We start from the raw sequence: 7,697 nt of genomic DNA, 5'->3' as shown, positions 1-7,697 counted from the left end.
ATTCATTAAGTGGAAATGGATCATCATAAAGGTCTTCATGCTCATCATCTTCATGCTGAGTAGGCTGAAGAGGAGGAGGAGGAGGAGGGGTTGGTCTTGCTGCCTGAGTAGTGACGGGGACAGAAGAAAATCCACATGTAAGTAGACTCATGCAGCTCAAACCCATGTTGTTCAAGGGACAACTAGACACAGCCTCTGGGGGAGAAATAAAAGCAAAAGTCATCTGCTCCTCTGGGGAGGGGTAGGAACCCCTCTCACCCCTAGAGTGCAGGCCTGTCGTTATAGGAAGGGTAGAAACAAACCCTTGCCTTGGAGACGGACAGGAAATAGTCTCCAGACTAGGATCCCATGTTGATGTCAAGCTGAGGTTGGCTACCATTGGGAGAGGAGCAGGAAACTCTTTTCCATCCAAGACTAACTATAGATACAAGGCAGCACATAGCTGTCACAGGGAAGAGGTTCAGGAATACTGAGAAAACTGTTAAAATAACAATTGAGAGACCATTAGGCTAAGAGGGCTCTAATGCCTTGGGTTCCTACGTGAGCAAACCAAAACCCAGTTCAGTGTAACTAATCAGAAACTGCTGACTCACCTCTAACTAGGGACCTTCCACTAGATCATACTCAAATAACGCAAGTGCCCAGCTGTAGCCAATCAAGTAATTTATTTTCTTTAGTTCCGTGTTCAGCCTTTAAAAGCTCACTCACTACCTATGCTGCTGGAGTGGAGCTCTCTGAACCTCTTCCAGTTTTGGGTATAGCCCAATTAATGAATTCTTTAATGCTCAAATAAACTCTGTTAAATTTATTTTGTCTAAGGTTTTTCTTTTAGCAAAGCCCTATCTGTAACGCCAAGGTGTGCAAGGCCTGCTCAAGACCCAACTGGACCTGCCTAATAGAGAACCCACCGTGCCCACTATGACTCTACCACACAGTAACAAGCCAAGGGCAATTTACCATGAGGAAGGGCAGGAGCATGGAGAGAGAGGATCTGCATGTCATAGGTGTACAGGGACCATGGAAAACTGAGGATGGAACAAGAACGCTGAGGAAGACTTCATCAAAATTTAAAATTTTTATGTTTGAAAGGATATCATCAAGAAATTTAAGACAACCCATAGATGGGAGAAAGTATTTATAAAATACATATCTGACAAGGGACTGGTATCTACAATATAAAAAGAACTCTTACAACTCAATATTAAAAAGACATCTGAATTAAAAATGGGCAAAGGATCTGAATAGGCTCTTCTCCAGAGGGGATACACAAATGGCCAATAAGCACATGAAAAGATGCTCAACGTTGTTGGTCATCAGAGACATACAAATCAGAACGATGAGATATCACTTCACACCAACTAGCATGGCTAGAATAAAAAAGTCAGATAATAACAAGTGATGTTGACTATGTAGAGAAACTGGAATCCTCAAACACTGCTGGTGGGAATGTAAAAAATGGTGCAGGCAATTTGAAAAACAGTTTGGAAGTTCTTCAAAAAGTTAATCATGCAGTTACCACTGGATTCAGCAATTTCACTCCCAGGTATATACAAAGAGAGATGAAAACGTTCACACAAAAATGTGTGTACAAATGTTCATAGCAGCATAATTCATACTAGCTAAAAGGTGGAAACAACCCATATGTCCATTAACTGAGGAATGGATAAACAAAATGTAGTGTCCATACAATCAATATTATATGATCATAAAAAGTAATAAGGTATTGATACATGGTACAACAAAGATGACCCTTGCAAACATGCTGAGAAGCCAGACACAAAAGATCACATTTTACATGACTCAATTTATGTGAAATGTTAAGAATAGGCAAATATATATAGAAAGCAAAGTAGTAGTGGCTTAGAGCTGGAAGGGATGAGTGATTGGGCAACAATAGCTAAAGGGTAAAGGTGTTTGTTTTTTTAAATTATTAATTGTGGTAAAATACATATAACATAAAATTTCCCATTGTCACCATTTCAAAGTGTACAGTTCAGAGGTATTGATTATATCCACAATGTTGTACAAACAACACTACCATCTAGTTCCGGAACCCTTTTTAAGCTCCCAAACAGAGACCTTGTACCTATTCTCCCTTCCCTCCAGCTCCTGGCAACTACAGGGTTTTTGATGTGTTTTGCTTTGTTTTTGAGGTGATGAAATGTTCTAAAACTGACTGTGCTGATGGTTGCACAACTCTGTAAATATACTAAAATCCACTGTACTGTACACTTTAAATACGTGAATTGTATGGTATGCAAATTATATCTCAAAAAAACTGTTAAACCAAAACCAAACCAAACAAGAAACACTGAGAAGACTCCTCTGATATCCCATTCTCTACCCTAAGCACAAAGTATTAGCAGCCAACCACTGCAAAAACTTGCAACAATGGCAACAACACCACCAGAATCAGCTCCACTCTGACTAGATTGACTCAAACACCACACTGTCTAAGAGAAAAAGAGGTATGCCCGTTCCAGGCATTAATTCTATCCACCTCTGTTTCCCCTCTCTTTCTACACAAGATGGTTGGCATTCCTACAAATATAGGTGATGTTCACTTAAAAAAGAAAAAGAAAAAATCCATTGTCCAGAAATAAAACACACAGCAGAAACAGACTAAAAGATGAGTGAAACTATATGATGTTAGAACTCTAAGATAGAGACTTTAAAATAACTATGATTCATAAGTGAAAGGATCTAGTTGAAAAGACAGACAACCTGTATAAACCATTGGGGAATTTTAGCAGAGAGATGAAAACTATTTTTAAAAAGGAGTCAGATGAAATGCTAAAAATAAAAGCCATCATACCAAAAAAAAAACCCAAAACAGATGAAGTCCTTTGATGCACTCACGGGCAGATCCTTTGATGCACTCACCGGCAGACTGGAAGCAGCTGAGGAAAGAATCAGTGAATTCACTTTTCTGCCCATGGATGCTGCTGAGAAAGCATCATTAAAGTCTCTCTTCCCACTGCCGTCATGTCTTAGTCAGAGCCGCCTAAAGAACCCGCACAGCTGCGGAAGCTTTTCATCCATCGGAGGGTTGAGCTTTGAAATGACCGATGAGTGTCTGAGGAGCCATTTTGAGCAATGGGGAACACTCACCAACTGTGTGGTGATGAGAGATCCAAACACCGAGTGCTCCAAGGGCTTCGGGTTTGTCACATGCGCCACTGTGGAGGAGGTGGACACAGCATTGAATGCACAGTTTGAACGCATGGCCACACAAGGTGGATGGAAGACTTGTGGAACCAAAGAGAGCTGTCTCCAGAGAAGATTCTCAAAGACCAGGTGCCCACTTAACTGTGAAAAAGATCTTTGTTGGTGGCATTAAAGATGTTACTCGGCCAGGCGCGGTGGCTCACGCCTGTAATCCTAGCACTCTGGGAGGCCGAGGGGGGAGGATCGCTCAAGGTCAGGAGTTCGAGACCAGCCTGAGCAAGAGTGAGACCCCCATCTCTACTAAAAATATAAAGAAATTATCTGAACAACTAAAAATATACAGAAAAAATTAGCCGGGCATGGTGGCACATGCCTGTAGTCCCAGCTACTTACTTGGGAGGCTGAGGCAGAAGGATTGCTTGAGCCCAGGAGTTTGAGGTTGCTGTGAGCTAGGCTGACGCCATGGCACTCTAACCTGGGCAACAGAGGGAGACTCTGTCTCAAAAAAAAAAAAGAAGTTACTGAAGACACCAGCTAAGAGACTATTTTGAACAGTATGGGAAAATTGAAGTGCTTCAAATCATGACTGACCGAGACAGTGGCAGGAAGAGGGGCTTTGTTTTTGTAACCTTTGATGACCACGAATCTGTGGATACTATTGTCATTCAGAAATACCATACTGTGAATGGCCACAACTGTGAAGTAAGGAAAGCCCTGTCGAAGCGAGAGATGGCTAGTGCTTCATCCAGCCAAAGAGGTTGAAGTGGTTCTGGAAAATTTGGTGGCGCTCATGGAGGTGGTTTTGGTGGGAATGACAACTTTGGCCATGGAGGAAACTTCAGTGGTTGAGGTGGCTTTGGTGGCAGCCGTGGTGGTTGCGGATATGGTGGCAGTGGAGATGGCTACAATGGATTTGGTAATGATGGAAGCAATTTTGGAGGTGGTGAAAGCTACAATGATTTTGGCAATTACAACAATCAGTCTTCAAATTTTGGACCTATGAAGGGAGGAAATTTTAGAGGCAGAAGCTCTGGTCCCAATGGTGGCGGAGGCCATTACTTTGCCAAATCACAAAACCAAGGTGGCTATGGTGGTTCCAGTAGCAGCAGTAGCTATGGCAGTGGCGGAAGGTTTCAATTACTCCCAGGAAACAAAGCTTAGCAGGAGAGGAGAGTCAGAGAAATGACAGAGAAGCTACAGGTTACAACAGATTTGTGAACTCAGCCAAGCACAGTGGTGGCAGGGCCTAGCTGCTACAGAGAAGACATGTTTTAGACAATACTCATGTGTATGGGCAAAAAACTCGAGGACTGTATTTGTGACTAATTGTATAACAGGTTATTTTAGTTTCTGTTCTGTGGAAAGTATAAAACAGTCCAACAAAGGGTTTTAACATAGATTTTTTTTTTTTTTGTACTCATGCTGTTGATTGCCAAATGTAATAGTCTGATCATGATGCTGAATAAATGTGTCTTTTTTTTTTTAAATAAAAAGGAAGAATAAGTGAATTCACAATAGAAATTATCAAAAACACAAAGAATAAAAAGAGTGTGTATGGAGAAGGGGAAGAACAGAGCATCCAAGAACTATAGGACAATGTCAGTCTGGATACATATGTAACTGGGGCCCAGAAGGAAAAAAGAAAGAAAACAAATATTCAAAGAGATAATAGCGAGAATTTTCCACATTTAATGAAAAACAACACAAATCCCAGATCCAAAAATTCTAGAGAACCCCAAGCAGGATAAAAATTAAATACGCATACACTTAGATACACAAACTGCCAAAAACCAGAGATAAAAAGTGTTAAAGGCAGCCCGAGAAAAAATGAAATATTATCTACGAAAGAACAAAGATAATATTTACAGCAGATTTTGTGAGAATTTTTGCAAGCCAGAAGACAATGGAATGACTTTTTTTTTTTTTTTTTTAGACAGAGTCTCACTCTGTTGCCTGGGCTAGAGTGCCATGGCATCAGCCCAGCTCACAGCAACCTCAAACTCCTGGACTCAAGCAATCCTCCTGCCTCAGCCTCCCAAGTAGCTGGGACTACAGGCATGTGCCACCATGTCCGGCTGATTTTTTCTATACATATGTTTTAGATATCTGGCTAATTTCTTTCTATTTTTAGTAGAGACGGGGTCTCGTTCTTGCTCAGGCTGGTCTCTAACTCCTGAGCTCAAACGATCCACCCACCTTGGCTTCCCAGAGTGCTAGGATTACAGGCATGAGCCACCGCGCCCAGCCAAATGACATCTTTAAAGTACTGGAAAGAAAAGCTGTCATCCCAGAATTCTACTCCCAGTGAAAACATCATTTAAGAATGAAGGTCAAATAAGGACTTTTTTAGACACAGGATCAGAGAATTATTGCCAGTAGACCTACACAACAAGAAATGTTAGAGAAAGCTCTTTAGGTGAAATGCATATAATACCAGATGGAAATCCGAATTTACACAAAGAAATGAAAAGCATGCTGGGAACTGTAAAAGAAAACAAATAAAAAAGAGGAGGTAAATATATAAAGATTGTATTTTCATTTTTTTAATTTCAGCATACTATGGGGGTACAAAAGTTGAGGTTACGTATATTGCCCTTGCTCCTCCTCCCCCCCCCCGAATCAGAGCTTCAAGCCTGTCCATCCCCTAGACAGTGCGCATCACACTCATTATGTATGTGTACACCCATCCCCTCCCCCCTCCACATCTGCCCAACACCCAATTAATCTTATTCCTAAATGTGCTCTTACGTGATGATCAGTGAAACCAATTTGATGGTGAGTACATGTGGTGCTTATTTTCCATTCTTGGAATACTTCACTTAGTAGAATGGGTTCCAGCTCTATCCAGGAAAATACAAGAGGTGCTATATCACCATTGTTTCTTATAGCTGCGTAGTACTCCATGGTATACATATACCACATTTTATTAATCCACTCTTGTATTGATGGGCACTTGGGTTGTTTCCACATTTTTGCAACTGTGCTGCCATAAACATTTTAGTGCAGATGACTTTTTTTTATAGAATGTCTTTTGTTCTTTTGGGTAGATGCCTAATAATGGGATTGCTGGACCAAATGGTAGGTCTACTTGTATCTGTTTAAGCTATCTCCATATTGCTTTCCACAGGGGTTGCACTAGTTTGCAGTCCCACCAGCAGCATATGAGTGTTCCTAGCTCTCCACATCCATGCCAACATTTATTGTTTTGGGACTTTTTGATAAAGGCCATTCTCACTGGAGATAAGTGATATCTCATTGTGGTTTTGATTTGCATTTCCTTGATGAATACAGATGTTGAGCATTTTTTCATGTTTGTTTTGGCCATACTTCTGTCTTCTTTTGAAAAATTTCTATTCATGTCCTTTGCCCACTTTTTGATAGGGTTATTTGATTTTTTCTTGCTGATTTTCCTGAGTTCTAAATAGATTCTAGTTATCAGCCCTTTATCGGATGTGTAGCATGAGAAATTTTTTTCCCATTCTGTAGGTTATCTGTTTGCTCTTGTGATAGTTTCTTTGGCTGTAAAGAAGCTTTTTAATTTAATCAGGTCCCACTTATTTATTTTTGTTGTTGCTGTGATTGCCTTTGGGGTCTTGTTCATAAATTCTTTGCCTAGGCCAATGTTTATAAGAGTTTTTCCCACATTGTCTTCTAGAATTCTAATAGTTTCACAGCTTAGGTTTAAGTCTGTTATCCACCGTGATTTGATTTTTGTGAGAGGTGAAAGTTGCAGGTCTTGTTTCAGTCTTCTACATGTGGCTATCCAGTTTTCCCAGCACCATTTATTGAATAAGGAATCTTTTCCCCAGTGTATGTTTTTGTCTGCTTTGTCAAAGATTAGATGGCTATATGAGGATGGTTTTATATCTGGATTCTCAGTTCTGTTCCACTGGTCTGTGTCTGTTCTTGTGCCAATACCAAGCTGATTTAATAACCACAGTCTTGTAGTATAGTTTGAAGTATGGTAAATTAATACCTCCCATTTTGTTCTTGTTTCCTAAAATTGCTTTTGCTGAACGGGGTCTTCTCTGTTTCCATACAAAGTGTAAAATTATTTTTTCTATATCTGTGAAAAATGATGTTGGTAATTTAATAGGGATTACATTGAATCTGTAGATCACTTTGGGTAGTATAGACATTTTAACAATGTTGATTCTTCTGATCCACAAGCATGGTATGGTTTTCCACCTGTTTACATGCTCTGCTATCTTTCCTCAGTGTTTCATAGTTCTCCCTGTAGAGGTCTTTTACCTCCTTAGTTAAATATATTCCTAGGTACTTTATTTTCTTTGTTGCTATTGTGAAGGCTACTGAGTCTTTGATTTGGTTCTCAGTTTGACTGTTATTGGCATATATGAATGCCTCTGATTTGTGTGTATTGATTTTGTATCTTTTTTTTTTTTTTTTTGAGACAGAGTCTCACTCTGTTGCCCAGGCTAGAGTGAGTGCCGTGGCGTCAGCCTAGCTCACAGCAACCTCAAACTCCTGAGCTCAAGCGATCCTCCTATCTCAGCCTCCCGAGTAGCTGG

General features: G+C 40.3%; 1 pseudogene; it reads left to right on the top strand.

The window, feature by feature from the left end:
* The first annotated feature begins 2,985 nt into the window (after positions 1–2,985).
* On the top strand, positions 2,986–4,519 carry LOC138383989 (heterogeneous nuclear ribonucleoprotein A1-like; annotated as a pseudogene).
* The last annotated feature ends 3,178 nt before the right edge of the window (positions 4,520–7,697 follow it).

The sequence above is a fragment of the Eulemur rufifrons genome, chromosome 6, assembly GCF_041146395.1.
Source record: "Eulemur rufifrons isolate Redbay chromosome 6, OSU_ERuf_1, whole genome shotgun sequence".
NCBI lineage: Eukaryota > Metazoa > Chordata > Mammalia > Primates > Lemuridae > Eulemur > Eulemur rufifrons.
The sequence above is the reverse complement of the archived record's forward strand: the minus strand, read 5'-3'. Positions and strand labels throughout refer to the sequence as shown.